An 18,037-nucleotide genomic window follows, 5' to 3' on the forward strand; every position below is an offset into this window, starting at 1 on the left:
CATTGTTGTCGTCCTTGTTTTTGTCATCCTTATCATTATTATTATTATTATTCTTGTTATCATCATTCGCATTGTTATTATCATTATTTTCATAATTATTATTAGTGTCATCATTGTCATCATTATCATGGTTGTTATTATTTTTGTTATTATGATTATGATCATTTAAATTCCCAGTATTATAACTACTTATATTATTATCATTATCTTTATGTTTATTATTATAGTTATTATCATAAAACATATAAGTATTATTATTATTATCATTGTCATGATCATCCTAATAATTATCAAATTTATTATCATTATTATCATTGTTATTATGATCATTATTATTATGTCGTTTTTGTCGTTGTCATTGTTGTTGACATCATTGTCGTAGTCGTAGTTAATATTCTACTGTCGTTGTTAACATTGTTTTTTTCATTATTATTATCACTTTTATTATCATTACTATTACCATCATAATTATGAGCATAATCATCTCCATCATTATTATTAATAAAATCATCTTTATTATCAGTATTATAATTGTTCTTACCATTGTCGTCGTCGTTATTGACGTCGTCGTTATTATTTTAACCATTATTTTCATTTTTATTATCATTGTTATTATTATTATTATTATTTTTATTATTATCATTATTATTATTATAACTATCATCATTATCATTATCATCATCATCATTATGATAATTATCATTATTTTTATCATCAACATGTCGTAGATATTAATGTCACTGTTGTCGTTGTCGTTATTGACGTCGTAGTCATTGTCGTCGTTGTTATCTTTATTATATTATCTTTACGATGAACATTATCTTTAGTATCTCTCTTATTATTATTGTTATCATTATTATAATTATCATCATTATTATCATCATTATGATCACTATTATTATTATCTTTATCATTATTATCGTCACCATTATTAAAAATATCATGATAATCATCATTATCATCTTTGGCATCATCATCTTTATTATTATTATCATCGTTATCATCATTATCATCATCGTTGTTGGCATCTTTGTTGTCATCAGTATTATCATTGATATTCTCAATATTTTAAGCATTATTATTATCATTATAACCGTAAGCATTTTCGTTATTATCATCGTATTCATTATCATCATTATCATGAATATCCTATTTACTATTGACATTATCATTATCATTATTGTCATTATAATTATTATCATTATTAACTTTGTTATTACTATCGTGACAATAATTATTGTTATCATGTCGTCGTTGCCATAGAATTTGTCATTATCGTCATCAACGCAGTCATTATCATTGTTGTCGTCCTCGTTTCTGTCATCCTTATCATTATTATCATTATTATTCTTGTTATTATCATCCACATTATCATTATCATTATTTTCATTACTATTATCAGTGTCATCATTGTCATCATTATTATCGTTGTTATTATTCTTGATATAATTATTGTGATCATTTTTATTGCCATTATTATAACTACTTATATTATTATTATTATCTTTATTTTTATTATTAAAGTCATTATCATAACATACATTAGTATTATAATCATTATCATCGTCATGATCATTCCCATAATTATAAAATTTATTATTATTATTATCATTGTTATTATGATCATTATTATCATGTCGTTTTTGTCGTTTTCATCGTTGTCATCATTGTCGTTGTCGTAGTTTATATTTTACTGTCGTTGTTACCAATTTTTTTTTCATTATTATTATCACTTTTATTATCATTATTATTACCATCATAATTATAAGCATAATTATCTCCATCATTATCATTATCAAAATTATCTTTATCATCAGTATTATGATTGTTCTTACCATTGTCATTGTCGTCATTGACGTCGTCGTTATTATTTTAACCATTATTTACATTTTAATTATTATTATTATTATTATTATTATTATTGTTATTATTATTATTATTATTCTTATTTTTATAACTATCATAATTATTATTATTATCATTATGATCATAAATATCTTAATCATTATCATTATTATTATCATTATCATTATCATAATTATCATCATTATTTTTTTTATCATTTTTATTATCATTATTATTAAAATTATTATTATTATCGTTATGATTATTATAATGATCATTATCATTATCATTAATACTATTACTATTCTTATCATCATTATCATTATCCATATCATCATTATCATTATTATCTATATCATCACCAGCATAACTATAATTATGATTATTGTTGTTATTATTTTTATTATCATTATTATCCTTATTATCTCCAACATCATTATCATTATCACCATTATGTCGTCGTTGCCATTGTCTTTAAAGTCATTGTTGTTATTGTTGCCGTCATTATAACTATTATTATTATTATAATCAGTTTCATCATCTATTTTGGTTTAAATATTATAAGTATTATTATTATTATCATGATTATTATCATTACTATTATCATAATTATCATTATTATTATTACTATTATCATTATTTTCATCATCATCATTATGATCATCTTTCTAACTATCATTACAATTCTTATCATATTTATTATTATTTTTTTTCATCACCATAATAATGATGATTTTTAATATAATTATTATTATCTTTATTACTATCGTTATTATAATCAATATCATCATTATTATCAATATTATTATTCTTATCATCATCATCATCCTCATCATCATTATTATAAACAAAATTTTTTTCATTATTAAAATCATTAATACCATTACTATCATTATTTTTAACATTATTATTATTATAATCACAAAAATAACAATATTAGTTATAATTTTTATCATTAATATTATCATTATCCTCATAAACATTATCAATATTATTATTATCATCATCATAATTATCTTAGTCTTCATAATCGTTATAACCTTTATTATTATTGTTATTAAAACCATCCTTATTGTCTTTTATATTATCATAACAATCAATATTATTATCATCATTATTAAATGCATCGTGGTTATTATCTAAGTTATTATTATTATGATCGTTATCATCTTTTTTTACTATTATTATTATTATTTTTATTATTATTACCATCCTCATACTTATCATTGTCATCATAATTGTTATTATTATGATAAAAATCACTTTCTCCATTATTATCATTTTTGTTATTATCATTATTATTATTATTATCATTATCATCATAACTGTTGAAATAATTACCATAATTATAACATTTATTATTATCATTGATATGATCATTATTAATATATTTTTTAAGTCGTTGTCGTCGTTATCGTCGTCGTTAGAGTTAATATTGTGGTCAACGTCGCCATTATCATTATCATTATCATAACTATTTTTATTATCATTATTATTCTTTTAACTATTACTAATATGATTATCATAATCATAATAATTATAATTATTATTATTTTCATTATTATTATTATTATTATTATTATTTTAATTATTATTATTATTATCATTATCATCATCACAATTATCATTATCACTATCCACATTAATATTATCGTCATCGTCGTTGTCGCCTTCAACATCAACATCGTAGCTATCGGCAGCGATGTCATCGTCATTATTATAATCTTTATTAATGTTATAATTATTATTATCATTATTATTATTTTCATTACTATTGTTATTATTATCGTTGTCATTATTAATATTGATATTATTATTATTATTATTATCATCGTCATATTTATCACTAGAATTATTAAATTAATTCTTATTTATATTAGTATTACTATCAGCATTATTATAATGTCTTTTTCGTCCTTGTCATTATTTTTGTCGTCATCATCGTTGTCATCGTAATTAATAATGTTATTGTTTTCGTTATCATCATCATGACAGTTGTAATTATTATCTTTATTATTATTATTATCACTATTATTCCTATTATTATGATTATCCTAATTTTTTTCATCATCATCATCATTATTATAAAAATTATTATTGTCACAATTATATTTATCGTTATATTTATTTTCTTTATTGACATCATAACTATTTTTATCATCATTATCATTTACTTCATCACCACCATTATAATTATAACAATGATCATCATCATTACTATTTTTTTTTTATTATCATAATCAGTATTATCATTGTCTGTATCATTGTTGTAACCATCACTGTCATAATTATCATAATCATAATTATTCTTATCAATATGTTAACGTTGTTATTATAACTGATTTTGTTGTCGTTATTAACGTCGTAGTCAATGTTATTGTTATTGCCGTCATTTATATTCAATTTATAAATATTTTTATTATTTCCATTTTTTCAATTATGATCATTATTATTATTATTATTATTATTATTATTATTGTCAATATTATTATCATCATTATTATCATTATCATCATCTACATCATCATCCTCTTAATAAACATCGTTATCATCATCATTATCATCATGGCGTTGTCGTCTTAGTCATTGTCATCGTTGTCATTGTTATTATAGTGATTATAATTTTTATTATCTGTATTATTATCCAAATTGCAATAATTATTTTAAATTTCATTACTATTATTTTCACTAACATTGTCGATATCATAATCATCATCATTATCATTATCATCATTATCATTATTATAATTATTATTATTTTTATTATCAACATGTTGTAGATCTCAATGTCATTGTTGTCGTTGTCGTTATTGACGTCGTAGTCATTGTCATCGTTGTTATCTTCATTATATTATCTTTACGATGAACATTATTTTTAGTATCTCTTTTATTATTAATATTATTACTATAATTATTATTATTATTATCATTATCATTACTATTATTATTACCTTCATTATTATTATCGTCACCATCATTAAAAATATCATGATCATCATCATCATCATCTTTGGCATTATCATCTTTATCATTATTATTATAATTATCATTATAATCTTCATCGATGTTGCCATCTTTGTTGTCATTATTGTCGTCATCGTCATCATCATAGCTATTATTTTTTTTTAACATTGTTATTATTGTCATAATTGTTGTTATTATAAATATTATTATCATTATAATTATCAGTATCATTATTATCATAATTATTTTGTTTATTATTATTATTATCATTATCACCAATTTGTCGTTGTCGTCATTGTCATTCTGGTCATATTCATCGTCATTGTCGTCGCAGTTATTGCCATCGTTGTTGTCGTCATTATAGTTGTTATTATTAGTATCTTCATCACTATTACCATAATTATCATCATCATCATCGTTATCGTCAACATGTCGTTGTTATTAATGTCACTGTTGTCGTCGTCATCATTGACGTCGTAGTCATTGTCGACGTTTTTGGTCACATGATAATTATCCTTATAATTATTACTATTATTTTTTGTATCATTATTATCATAATTATTATAAAAATTATCCTTATTATCATAATTATCATTAACATCATCATCATTATTATCTCCATCATCGTTATCGTCACTATGATCATCATTATCGTCATTATTATTATCATGATCTTTGACATTATCATCTTCATCATTATTATTATCCTCATAATAATCAATATAATTGTTGTTGCCATTGTTGTCGTCGTCACTGTCATTGTCGTCATTGTCGTTTTCGTTTATTATTATAGCCATCATTTTTTTTTGGCATTATTACTATTATTTTTATTATTATAATTATAATCGTTATTGGTCTTATTATTTTTATCATTGTTATTAACATGATCTTCATTATTATCATCATTATCTTTATAACTATCATCATCATTATTACCATTTTGTCGTAGTCGTTATTGTCATTGTTGTTGTCGTTGTTGTCGTCGTCGCAGTCATTTTTGTCGTTGTCGTCAGCATTATCGTTATTGTGATCATCATTTTTTATTACAATAATTATTATCATTAGCATTATGTATGTCATTATCATAATCTTTGTCTATATTAATATTATTAGCATCATCATCATTATCATCGCTGTTGCTATTGTTGTTATCGGCATTGTCGTCATCGTCATCATAATGACCACAGTTTAATCTTAATATTATTATAATGATCCATTTTATTAATATTATTACTATCCTAATTATTGTTATCATTATTATTATTATTATTTATACCATTATTATCATTATTGTCATCATTATTATTATTATTATTTATACCATTATTATCATTATTGTCATTATTATTATTTTTATTATCATCATTATCACTATCTACAATTCCATATTGTCATCATTGTCGTTGTGGTCGTCATCGTCGTCGTCGTCGCGGTCATTGTTATCATTGTCGTCGTCATTATAGTTATTTTCATTATTATTGTCATCACTATTACCATAATCATCATCATCATCATCATTATCGTCAACATGTTGTCGTTAACAATCTCACTGTTGTCAACATCGTTAGTGACGTCGTAGTCATTGTTGTCATTGTTGTCGTCCATATAATTATCCTTATTATTTATATATTTTTTTTTTAACTTTATAATTATCATTATTATCATCATTATAATCAATATTATTATTATTATCATCATCATCATTATCATCATTTTCATTATTTTTATCGTCACTATCATCATATTTATCATTATTTTTATCATCATCATCTTTGACATCATCATTTTATCATTATGATTATTATCATCATTCTTATAATCATCGTTTTTTTTATTGCCGTCGTCATCATTTTTCTCGTCGTCATTATCATAACTATTATTTATTTTGAACATTATTATTATTATATTTATTATTATTGTCATCATTATTATTTTTATTATTATAATTATCATTATTATTATTATTATCATTATCTTTATTATTATTATCAGTATCATCACCAATTTATTGTTGTCGTTAGTGTCATTGTGGTCGCTGCCGTCGTCGTTATAGTTATCATCATTATTATTATGATTATCATCATCATTATTGTCATCATCATCATAACATCATCATCATAAACATCAACATTATCATTATTATTATCATTATGTCATCATGGGCGTTGTCACTGTTATCGTTATCGTCATTGTTGTTGTTGTCACTCTCATTATTGACACTATGATTATTATTTTTAATATTATCAGTATAATTTCTTTTATGAATCTTATTTATGACTTGAATGGTATATTGATATTATGTAGTCAATACCTGTGTAAAGTTCCATCGTTAGGCAAAATGTGCATTGGGTCGCATTAAAGATTCAATGGAGTAGTAAGGGGTTGGTTACGAATTCTCGTCAATGATAAAATGTGGCACAATAACAGACTGTTTCAGATATCATTTTTTGTCTTGTTAGATAAAAAAAGGAGGTTGCATTAGTTGATCACAAGTAGGGGGAGAAAGTGGCTTTACACAGTTAAATAAGTTCGTTCAAAAATTTACAAAAATTCTGATTTAATGGAATCTTATGAATACGTAGTCATTTTTACGATTAATAACTTCGGATGAACTTCTGAAAAGAAAGATTACGGACTTTTAAACCAAAGATTTATCGTTACCTGATCACGTAGTAAATGTTAAAAATATTTTTTTAAATGTGTGTGCACGAAATGTATTTGTAACTATTTGCCATTAAAAATAGTTTCAGAGTCATAATTGTTAGTTTTTGAAACTTTAGTTTTAGATTTAAAATAAAAAACTACAAAATATAGTAATTTGAACGTTTTATTTGCCACTTGTAGGGTAAATTTTGGCAAATTTGAATACTAATAGAGTTGTATGTCATTTGTATTTTTTTTAGGTCACTGTTATTTATTACAAGGTTGATCAAACTAACGGTCACTACTTTTTCCCCCAGAGAATGGCAAGATAACTTTAAGTCACTTACTAAAACAAAGTCAGTACCTGATTTAATTGAGAGTTACGTCAGAAATACTTAAAGTTCAAAACTTTTACATAGTCTAAAACTTCACTTAAATAAGAATTTTTGTGGTTTTTTGTTAATAATTTTGGCTCACGCTGCAGTAGCGAGCATATTGTAAAATAAATATTACCAACAACTAAATAGTAAAGGAGGATGTGAGTTTGAGCTTTTGTGCATGTGCAAGTATGTGTGTGCGTGTGCGTGTGTCTGTATCTCTTTCTCTCACTCTCTCTCTCTCTCTGTACGTGCGTGCGCGCGCGTGCGTGTGTGTGTGGTTGTGTTGACAAAAAGCACCTTGTAGAGACAATTATATCGGACAAGCATAAAAGAGTTATTACAAAGACACAGTCAAAGTTATGCTGACGTTTTAATAATTTTCTAATATTATTTATTTACTGTAACATGGCTAATTAAAAACACATCTAAAAACGTTTTTATTACTCCAATCACAGTACCTTTGTCACAGACAGTAAATGGTGAGAGCCTCGTAGGTGAATTTTTCTTTCATGCTTCTACCTGTATCCTGGAGATGTGTATGTGTGATGTTATAAGCGTAAATCAATGAACGGCAGCTATCAGTGTGTCAGTGTTCGAAGAGAAAGCATAGTAATGGTGGCCAAGTTCTTGTGTCGTGCTGGCTAATAGCGTGTAGTGGGCCACATAGCATACGATTTGTCTGCGTGAAGAGACAAGGACAAATGCTTGAGCTCACTGTGAGGTTGGCAATAGATCAGCGTGTCATGGCATCAGCAGACTCTAATTTGCTGAGTAATCGTAAGGCCAAAATCCTCACGCCACAAACACCAGCAAGTCCTCACATGGCTTCTCGAACTCTCTGGTGACCTTGACACAAATAACATTGCCGATAGTGTCAACAGGATCGTCACTGGAGATATCCTGGTAGTTGAAAATATATAGTGTTAATGCTGTGTGTTATAGTATGTTAAAGTAGTAATCTCTTCTTGCTGAGTCTTAATTCTGAAGAGTCAACCCAAGTCCCTTATAATCAGTGAATAAGCTTACAAAACGCCAAGAATAGATAATTAAAAATAAAACAGCAAGATACGACTCTGGGACCGTGGCCTTGGTGGTGTGCCACATCTGAATTGTAATCTTAGTGGCTGCTATTACAACAACAAATATTTTCAGTGAACAAATAAATGTTGTCTTATAATATTCACTTGCCTTGCGTTGTGTCAACCATAGCTGCAGCATGTTCATGACCAAGCGTAAAGGGTATTAGTCAGTGCTTGTAATAAATTTAAAAGGGTACTCCATATCAATTACTGTACGATACTACATAACGCTGCAGTTAACACCACACAAGACCTAAAACGATCCATTTTCTTTCTAGATACCATGTACATAAAATAACTATTGTTAATAATAAATAAAACACACTAGTTGGTCGCAATCCTTGGCAAATTCTTCTTTTTTTAACATCTTATTAAATTTGCTTTCCTTCTTTTCTCTTGCTTTCTCTTCTTTGTTCTCCGTTTTTTTTCTTCTTTTCTTTCTTCTACTCGGTATCTACCCTTTACTAGATATATAGCAATAGGATTTAATAATAGTAATTCGGACTTGAGTTTTAATACAAGTTTTTAGTTAGGGGATGAGGTAGCATCGTTTGACTTACTAACAGGTGGGCAAGTGATTAAGCGAACAGTTGAGGAACACTATTTAAAGAAAACGTAAGGAAATATTTAAAGAGTCTTGACTACGTGTATCTTGGACTACCTACAGACGTTTCAGACAGGCTTGTGAGATATTATATAAAACGATATTACGACAGCCCCAATAAATAGATGAACTCATTTAGACGACCAATTGTACTTGATAGGTAGGCTAGAATTACCTCACTTATCCTTATCATAAGTACCTGGCAGGGATAGATGGCGTGCTATGTTCTAATTAAACACAACTATCGTACAACAAGAGATGGAAAATTTTAATAGTGACAGAAATACTTCCGAAGACGTGGTCAGGCAACAAGTTAAAAGGAATTTACATAACCAGATGTCACTGTTAAGATTATCCAATGAGCCAGTAGATGAGCAAACAGCACATGGGACAAACAATTTAAATAGAGTACGCAACAGGGACATGCAGGATTCGCTCACTAAAAACATGCAGACTAGAAAAGCACAGTGGAAACAAAGTAACCAGGCGTTGTTAAGTCAGTTGTTGGGGGAGGAAATAATAAGGCAAACTAATACCGCAATAGAAGATTAAGACATATAATTTAGGGAAAAATGACAGTTCAGGGGTATAAAAAAAGGACGTGTACCAGGAAGAAGTAAAACGGGAAAATCAAATAAACAGCGAGTTGGGTCCTCAAGCTCAATCGATGATTTATCAATAACGGAGAACACAACAACAGTCGTTTAAGTCAAATACGTTTTAACACGATTTGCAAGATGTTCCTAGAAGAGAATACGGTTGGAATTCAAGTCTTTTATTACCGTCAGTATACCTCAATAATAATGATGAATCAAGGCATTATGTAGATAATAACTACGCTTTGGAAAAAATGCGACAACGCCCCCCCCCAAACATGCATATTATACCTTCAGATGATACACTTAAGATTACGAATGAAACCACCAGATATATAGGCAGCCGAATCCATACCAAGTGAACAATCTGCATAACCAATTTAACAGACAACAGGGCAATACAGATTTTTGGTGGGAATTGCAAACAGTAGATATATTTAGCAAATGAAAGATAGAATTCCGTAACACAAGTAGAGGTGATCTGGAAGGATTTACAGCAAAGTTATATGAGTGTACACTAACATACGGGTGAACGATAGAAGATGTTGTACGTTCCTCATCTGCAATGCTAGATGCTGAGCTAAACCACTAGTTTCGTAGGGAGAAATTTTTGTAGCTATTAATCTGGGAAATGGCAGATGTCTTTCGACAACAATTTGTGATGAGAGGGTTGTAGGAGTGTCTCTCAAAAGAGATTAATAGGCATACGCAAGGGCCAAGCAAGTATGTGGCAGCCTACCTCTAAGAAATAAAAGCCCTCATGGATCAGGTAAATTCTCATTTTACCCTAGATCAGCAGGTCAATAGAGCGTATTGAAATCTGCACTCTAGTTATCAAAGTCGAATAAACCGGGACCACATTCAAAATTTCACAAATCTTTTGATGCTAGAAAAAGAAGTAAAGTTTATTGAAAATCAAGCTAAGGACGATTGACTTTTTTTTAGACCTGAAAAATCCCTTTTCCCCTTTACAGGCTATCAGCCTTGCTAACAGGGAATGATCAGAAACGTAGTAACAGTAGAGTCCATAGTAAATACTAGTAACGTGCTAAGTGCCATTAAAAGCATGGAATCAGTGGCCAGAGTAAGAACTACACTGAAAAAACTATGGAGCGTAGAAGCCCGCACAAGTGGTAGGCACTTTGTCACAGTCTCTAACAGATGTATATAATACATACGTGTGAGGGCATGTAAACAACATACATACTAATGCCTTGCACGAGAGTATTAATGTATCAATTATAATACGTACTTTTACAAAACCAGCATACAAAGAAGATAGTATGGACTAATTTTCTTGGCATTGTTTTCAGTTTTAACAGAAGAAAAAAAAAATTTTCCGATATAAATAGTCCTTAATTTTGATGCACATAACATGTTGTCTAAATTTGAAACAATGTTTGTTATATACGTAATAATTATTTAAATATCACTGTGCATAATTCAAAGATTAAAACATCAAAAAAACGAATACCCAATACAAAAATACTACAAATGTTCACAAAAAAATTGAAGTTAATAATCTATAGATATTGCAATAGTATAAATAATTCTAGGTTATGTTCTAATGTCAACCAAGATCTATCTTTTAAAGTTTTGTTCTCATATTATAATTTTAAAATAGATTCTCGACGTATATAATAGTTTCGTAAATGTAATTTTTTCGAATGGTCTAAGTTAAATATAGAGAGTAATTGAGTTGCACTGAATGTGAGGTGTTGTACATAAAAATGTTAAAATAAATGAATGATGTCAATCTTTGTTGGGACTATCGATGTATGTATATGTGCGTTCGTTTGTATACATTATACATAGCTTTATATGAGTATTATTTATTGAGTACTGACACACACACACATACACACACTCACACACTAAAATATTCTCGTTGCAATGGATTTTTCTCTTACAGCCCATGACTCCGCAACTTTGCAGTGCATCAGGCACACATCCACATGTAAATATGATACTTACAAGCTTCACGTAGTATCTGCTTTATATAAAATTTACTGATCATATGACTGGTCATACGTAAACATGATCGGACTCTATAGTGTGCTATGGTCCCTCCTTTGGTAGAACTCTTAGGTGACTACGTTTATGTAGGAAGTGTGTGCTCCAAACTTTTGGTAGTTTTCACGCGCCATGGTTTTTTCAGTGTAACGATCAGTCAAACTAGTCAAGCACGCAGGCAAAGCAAACGGCATAGCAGAGTCCCATGTTAAACACATTCAGTGGGGAAGATCGGAAGGGAGAAAGATCTAGGACTTGGGTTTAATATCTGGCTGCACGGTTGCAAGGGTGGAGCGGGAAAGGGGAAAAAGTGTTTAAATGACATACTTATTTATTAAAAGGGTGCGGAATCGTATGATTTAAAAGAAAATAGTTTGTTAATTTTTGAACGCAATGTTGTGTTACTAGGCCTTATGTCTTAAAGTAGTATATCTTGATTTACTCCAGATGCACTTAGTTTTGTGGTTGGCAAACTAGTTTATCTGTTTAGCTTTGTTTTGGCACTATACATGACTCAGTTTATTGTGTCATTTTGTGTTTTAAAGTTTTAGAAGATGTCACTAAGTGTTCCTAAAGACAATAAGTCCGTGCCATCTTTTTTTACAATTATCCACCTAGTGTTAGTGATGAGCACTAGAATTATTCACCTTGTATTAGTTGGTTCATTGAAGTCATAAGGTGATACGATCCTCAATGACTGTGTTTGAATGAAATAGTAAGCATGATCAATCTATTATATCTTGTACAAAATTAAGGTATCCGTGAACAGTGCATAAAACGCGTAGAGGACAGTGGCTTAATTTTCACGTCCAAACAATGTTAGATACATAGAACGCCAATGTCTATCGAGTACACGCACAACAAAATTTTTGGGTCCCTCCGTTGTAACAAGAAACCTTGTCAGTGACGTTCTAGTATCCTACATGGTGTCGATACGTGGGTTAAAGATATTAAATTATCTTTACCACGGATAATCCATCGTACATAATGTTTTGCAAGAAGATTAAGTTATGATACAGCTTTTTTTTAAGATGGAGAAAGACCCAAGGAACTATCATAGGTATTAAAAAGTACAGTTTGTAGTTGATACAATTACTGCTGCAAAGTTGTTGTCTTGTACCCAATCGATAAATAAGACAAAACTAGACAAGTTGGTGTCCCTTAAAAAGTTGTACAGATAGACGACAGCAAGTTATAAGAATGAAAGTACAATATATATATATATATATATATATATATATATATATATATATATATATATATATATATATATATATATATACATGTATATACACATACAAACATTTAAATAGCTTAGTATTTTATAATGCCAGCATCTCTGCTATGGGTACTTATAGGGTCCGAGCTTATTTTTCTTCCAAACGACAGTAGCGAGCGAGGCATGCGTGATTTTAAATTCAAATCTGTATACTGTTGGCAACTTTAATGTTTGTACTTATAGGGTTCAATTTTTTTTTTTCTGAGTGAGCGTAGTGAGCAAGGTAAGCGCAATGTCAAGTTCGGTACTGTATACTGCCAGCAGCTCTACTGTTGACACTTACAGGGTCTAAGTTTTTTTTTTCTGAGCGAGCGTAGCTTGCGATGCACGCGTGAGTTTGAGTACAGTACTGTATACTGCTGGCAACATTATTGTTGGTACTTATAGGGTCCAAGTGTATCTTTTTTTTAGAGCAAGCGTAGCAAGTGAGGCACGCTTGATTCTAAGTTTGATAATGTGGTTTTATTCGACTAGATCTAATAAACATTACTTTGTTTTTTTTAGGATGTTGAACCGATGGGCATGGGATCTTAGGGGTCATTGAGGATGGTAGTGAGGATGTTCGTCTCAAGGTTTGTGCAGAAAATATCAGGAATCCTGCACAGGTCAACTTTTAATCTCAAAATTATCACTGAACTTTCGTATGGTTTCTTAGGATTTTTAGGGTCGCTGATTTCAAGCTCATGGTTGGTTGACCTCCATCACATCAGGTTTAAAGTCACATCAAAATCAACTTAAGAATACTTTGTAAAAAAATTTGGAAACGACTTCTAAATAAGTTTTTGGAGTCGCACTATCGAGATCTGCTGTTTGTTTTACCGGTTCAGGTCATCCATCCGTTATATTAAGATCACTTCAAGGTCAAAGTAAGAACATTTTGTTTAAGAAATCCGAAAAAATTACCATGTAGTTTTTTGGAGTAATTGAATCTTAATAAGCTATAAGTTCACCCGTCAAGGTCATTTAACTGTCATTTGATGGTCATTTTTTGCTCAAACTTAGAAGATCAGCTCAGCCAAATAAAAAAATGACTTTAAGATGTTTATGGATCTTTTTATCTTAATTTGCCGTTTTATTTACTCAACAAGGTCAACAAGGATCTGTTTTTAAAGGACTTTCTAAGGTTAAATTGTTTTTATTTCTTTAAAACCATTTTTTTAACTTTTATGTAAAGGTTTTCGGTTCACTGAATCATATTTCGGTACTTAGTCAACGTGGCAGTTTATCTGTAGGTCAGTTTAAAATTGATGTTTGTTACGTTGATTAAAATATTAAAAAAGAATTATGCACAGATCTCTTAGGAGCACCAATATACAACCTGGGCCTTTTGAGACGGTTAACATCCTGATCTTTAAATTTCATGAGAGTTTGATACTAGTAAAAAAAGTATTTTTTTCAACATCACATATAAAATAAGGTTTGGCAAAACAATTCGTTAAGGCAATTAGTCGTAATCAAAGTGCTGCTTTTTTGTACATTTTTAAAATATTCCCCAAAATTTCTGAAGCTAAGATGAAGTAGGGAATTTTCATTTAACCACAGATAAGAGTCTTACTTAAAAATAGGAGATTTAAAAAAAAATGACAGATAAAGAAAAAGCAGCTTGGAAAAGTTTTAGAGGGAAGAATAAAGATCCTGATAATAAAAGTATCGTTACAAACCTGACAAATAACTACAGAGAACTAGGTTGCCTTATAAATCCAAGACGTTGTTCCCACGATTGCAAATGTTATAGTGTTAAATAAATTTTTTATTGCCATGGAACAGGTTGAGGCTACCAAATAGTTTCAACTGCTTTATATAGTCTTTGACCTTAAAATCATCTGAAATATACCATAAAATAATATCTACAGGGCATTCGTGAATAAAAAAAGGTTGGTCCAGTCATCTTACATACATATACATTAGGAAGTTCCAATCGTTTTATGTACCTATGCTTTAGAACAATGTCAGAGAAACCTTTGTAATACTTGTCTAGGTAAAACGGATGCCAAAATCAGAATCAATAATAATTTTATTTTATTAAATTAGGGTCTATTACCCAATGTTGCATTTTAAAATGAACGATTAAATTTTTTTAAATTATAAATTTCCACACCCCTACAATAAATGAGTACGTTATTTAACCACTTTATTTCCCCCTCACCCCCTCTACAATCGTGCGGCCAGATAGTACACCGTTACTGAATCAAGCGCTTGCTTCATTTGCACGGAAGGTGGACACTGACGCAGAGATTTCCCTGAAGCTATCTAGTAATTAAAGTGCAAAAATATCTGTAACAAGTGGATAAAATGTAGGAACTGCCATTCTCCGAGGCCAAAGTACTTATAGGAAAGGATGTGTTAGGAGTCGGTGATACTTACTGAACCAACTACAGGCTGGAGCACAGTCTACAACTTACTTACCAATTGACAATAAGGAAAACGTAAATAGTATATTTAATAAGTTCTCGTTAGTATGCACTAGGTGCACATCTGCAATAGAAAAATTATGGTGGGATATTCCACAGATTCTTTGGGGGTGTACGATAGGCAACGTAACTTTAATAGGACTCTTAAAGAGAGCACATGGTGCAATTTCTAAAAGAATAGCGCAAATTGAAAAAACCTATTTGGGTATTGCTATTCTATTAAAAGGTGTTATCACGCAGGTGAATGAAATTTATTTAACAGACTTAGAAATACGTGGTAAAGAAGTATCCCTCATATTGTGAAGCAGGCGTTTAGGGCAGCAGTCATCGGGGAAAAACGGCAAAATGATAATGTACAAGGATAGGTCAATCGGTTACAAAAGAAGCCCGTAGAAATATACAGGTACTGACGGAATATAAGAAGTACTATCACTAAATAGCAAATCAAAGCACTTTCTTAACTTGAATATTAACGAGACAGGGGTATCTGCGTTAATTGACAGTGGAGTGGCCCATTAAAATTTAGTAATCATTTGTACAAAAGATTAGAGAAATTTGATTCATGTCAATCCACAGTTACCGTAGCAAATGTCATACTCATTTTTTTGCAAGGAACTACTAAAGTCGACCTTAAAATAGGTTGTATAAAGGAGTTAATCGATTTCGAATTGGCAAATGGCCTAAGATAAAAAGCAATCTTAGGTCTTGATTTCTTACGCCAGTTTAAAATTGAAATAGACTACAACACGGATCATAGAGTTGGGATAACTTGACATGGAAAAGGTTTTATCCAATAGTAAAAAATTTAATTGTTATTCAGCTGTAGCAGTGGGTCAAGGATAACATCCCCTGTCCCCTTAGAAATCAAATGAGTTGCCCCAACTCTGGGAGAAACTTCAACTACGATATTCTAAAAAGTATGACATTACTACTGTTGCAAAACATCGAATAGACGCACAAGATCAGGCACCAATCAAACAGTAACCACGTAGGTATACACCTAAAGTGTTGCAAATAGCATACGATAAAACAGAGAAACTTTAACAGGAAAATATTATCAAAGAGTCAGAAAGTGCTTGGTGTAGCTGTCCACTGCTAGCCCCAAAAGCCAACTGAAAATTTCGATTTTGCATTGACTACAGAAAGTGAAAAAAGGTCACCAAGAAGAATGCATACTCGATGTCACTGATAGATTACATTCTTGACAAGCTTTGCAAGGCAAAATTCGTTTCATAGATAGACCTTAGCCAAGCCTGTCACAAAATACTGTTGGAATATAAAAGCAAAGAGCTGACTGCTTTCGTGGTGCCAGGTCAAAGTCTGTATCAGTATATACCGATGCCTTATGGTCTCACAAATGTGCCTGCCACCTTTTAAGCTATCATAGACAAAATCATTAACGTAATGGAAAACTTCCAGGAACAGAAGAAATGGCTCACTATTGTTTTAAACGCTCTGAAGGACGCTAATTCAGTCATAAATCATGAGAAATCAGAATGTGGGTGTGCTGAGTTTAAGTACCTGGGGTGTAAGGTAGATAAGAATGAATAACGGTTGAACCCAGACAAGCTCAAACCAATTGTTGAGTACCCAGCTTCAACGAGCCTTAAACAACTCAAGTGGTTTATTGGTATAGTTGGTTGGTACCCTCGTTTTATTGAAGGGCTAGCAGACCTTATAAAAATCCCTAATAAAACTTATGTTTTAGAATATCAAATGAGAATGGACCAGTGAACAGGAGCAGGCATTCAAAAAATTAAAACAGGCTTTAATTGAGACCCTAGTACTTGCAAGGCTGGACTTTTTAAGGCCGTTCGTGCTACAAACTGACGCTAGTGACTATGATGTTGCTGGTGTACTTACTCAGGAAGTCGACGGGGAGAAACATCCATTTGCTATGTAAGCATGACCTTAAGTAAAGCTGAACAACATTATACGGTAACACAAAAAGAGTGCCTAGCAGTAATGTGGTCAAAAGAATGCCTTAGAGGATATTTGCAAGAAGAAGGCTCTACAGTGATAACTGATCGTAGTAGTCTGTTATGGTTAAGCAAGTTAAAGGATCCAGTAGGTAGGTAAGCTCGTTAGAATACGGCCTTGCAGGCATACAATGTCAAATTCATTCACCGATAAGAAAAGCTGCATTAAGTTCTGGACACTTTGTTTCGGGCATGTGAAGGCCAAGTAGCAGTATTAAAAGAAATTCTCTAAAGGCAAGTTGTG

The sequence above is a fragment of the Copidosoma floridanum genome, unplaced genomic scaffold (genome assembly GCF_036245765.1).
Source record: "Copidosoma floridanum isolate Cflo_tuat_1 unplaced genomic scaffold, Cflo_Japanese_pri ptg000004l, whole genome shotgun sequence".
Taxonomy (NCBI): domain Eukaryota; kingdom Metazoa; phylum Arthropoda; class Insecta; order Hymenoptera; family Encyrtidae; genus Copidosoma; species Copidosoma floridanum.